The sequence below is a fragment of the Copadichromis virginalis genome, linkage group LG2 (genome assembly GCF_057382275.1).
Source record: "Copadichromis virginalis isolate Kocher_CV1m ecotype Utaka linkage group LG2, C_Virginalis_male_GT1.1, whole genome shotgun sequence".
Taxonomy (NCBI): Eukaryota; Metazoa; Chordata; class Actinopteri; order Cichliformes; family Cichlidae; genus Copadichromis; species Copadichromis virginalis.
Window position 1 is genome coordinate 3,133,669 of NC_140619.1, and position 2,422 is coordinate 3,136,090.

The window sequence follows — 2,422 nt, forward strand, 5'->3', positions numbered from 1 at the left end:
GGACCTTGAAATGCACCGCGTAGCACGACAGACCATCGTACGAACAAAGGTACGTTTACCAGTCTCACAAATCATCGTCATAAATACACATTCGTTAACCGTTTATTAATATAACCTTTGAACTCAACGGTAATTAATTAGTAGTGGAAATAATTTCTGGTAGCATTACAGAAATGTAGCAGTGACAATAATATTGTATGTTGTAATCGCACTGGGCAATAGCTGGGTTGCGGTCACGTGGTTCTGATGACGTGCGGAGGCAGCGCGATTTTTGAGTGGAGGGCGGAAGTAAACATGGAGGACACTGTGGAGAGTCAGGAGAGCAGCTATTGTGCAACTTTAGACCCCGTTTCTCGGGAGAGATATAAACAGATAGTTAAAAAATATATCGGACGTGATCCGTATTCTTTGAAAATGTCCGAATACACCACAGAAGTAAAGGATTTGCCTACTATCGAGGCTGTGGATATCACCAACTACTTGGTCCTCCAGACTTCTTACTACACTAGGCAGCAAATGAAAGCTTTCAAGAGTCTGGAGGCGTACAATTTTTTTGTCAGCGGGTGGGTCCACAACCTTGGAACAAAACGTCTCCGTGATGGATACAGTTTGGTGTTTGCAAGGGTGAGTGTTTGTTCTTATATTGCTTTATCTTAAACACGCTAACAGTTAGCGGTAGCGGCTTTAACGTCAACAAACATGCCACATCCTTAGGACTTCGTTAGAGTGACAGTTGTTTGTTTCAAGGTAAACCATTCTCAGAGGTCTAACGAGACACCTCTGAAGACTTGGGTAATTGCAAAGGAGGATGGAGAAGTGATTGCAGCTCATTGCAATTGTATGGCAGGGTTAGTAGCCTAATTAAGTAGGCTCAAATCCGGGCTCTCAGCCGTCTGTTGCATATCCAAAATCGCCTCTGCACATCGATGCTGTTCTGCCTTAAGCTTCATTCTTTTCTCTCGTTTGAGAACTGATTCCGATCTGGGTTTTCGTTCGTAGCCGAGATTGACCGTCGGAGCCCAGTCCTCCGACTCTTCGTCATCCAAAGCACTTGGGCAGCCTATAGTCCCAATCAAGTCAATATTAGACTACTAACTTAAAAGCACTAAGTAAACGAGAATTTAACGACAACCTAATGCTAATAAGTTCGTTTGCAAACATAACATTACCTCTGACGAAGTGGTCGCTGCAGACACGGGCATTGGCAGACTCTGCTCCTCCCGACTGTAAACGTAAATTTAAAATCCATTTTTTCCTACGTTTTTCGGTTAGAATTTTCCATTTTTCTCCTCTTCGTTGGGCTATTTTTGGTACCCTAAAATACCGTTTATCAGTTTCTCGGGTCGACCTACTGGAGCATCCGTAAACACAACAGCACATAGGCATTTTGCGTACTGTCTGTCTGTGATTTTGCGCTTATCTTTTTCACTTCCGACCGCCAGTCAAATTTCGCGCTTTACGTCGACGTCACGTCTACGTCAAATGAAACCTAGCTATTAGTGATACAAAACAACTGTTTTATCCTGTGAATAAAAGTATATGTTTTTGTCAATGTACCAGAATAACAGAAGCGAAACACAATATTGTGTCAGGACAATTCACTATTTATGCACAATAAATAAAGGAGCATAGCGCGACAATTTCTGTTCAGCGCCAGACTTGCTTGTAACCTATATCATCAATTATGTTAAGAAAAATGACGTCTTAACGACTACAAAACTCTGACCTTTGTGGGAATGCTTGGAGCAGACTAACATGTGAGCTGGAGGGTTCTGAGACGTTATATTTGGTATATCTAGACCATCCGTCGGCTCTTACTTCGGAAACATGGCTCGAACAATTTCTCTTCAACGACGTAATCCGATAACAACCGATCTCTTTACCCGTCGGCTTCCCGTGGCTGTCATGCGACCGGCTATTGCAGTTAATAATACAACAGCTTCTTGCCATTTTTTGGGTTTCTTTTTTATCGCTGTGTAACTGAGTTCAATTGAAAGCCTGCGTGCGCTAGTACCTCTTGCCACAAGTTCCCAGAATCCTTTGCGGTTTTACCCCTGAATGACGTCACATTTATCCTGGTGGGCCGGTCTCTAGTCAAAATGCCCGGGCCGATTTTTTGTCCCAGTCCAGCCTTGGCAGGACTTGTAAAGACTAATACACAAAAATAATGCACAATACGTCCGAGATGTTTGTAGGCAGGTATGCAGAGTTGACATTTTTCCAGGTCTATTCTTGTCAGTTTAGACAACAATGATATCTCAAAAATATCTGTAAAAGACCTGGTGTCCAATGTTGTCTGTATCTGTAATGAATACGATGATATTACTGCCTTGTATAGGCCTGTATTTTAGTGCTTTTATTCCAGAGTCAATTATGGCAAGTTATCCAGGTCCTGAAGCAGCAAAGCAGACCCAGATCATCA

At 42.6% G+C, this 2,422-nt stretch overlaps 1 long non-coding RNA gene across 1 annotated transcript; it reads right to left on the minus strand.

Annotated features, from left to right (window-relative positions):
• Positions 1-285: 285 nt before the first annotated feature.
• On the minus strand, positions 286-1,356 carry LOC146716752 (uncharacterized). Its single transcript, XR_014915722.1, has 2 exons — positions 1,170-1,356; positions 286-1,060 (listed from the first exon to the last, which is right to left on the minus strand). It is a non-coding gene; the product is annotated as an uncharacterized LOC146716752 (long non-coding RNA).
• Positions 1,357-2,422: the final 1,066 nt, after the last annotated feature.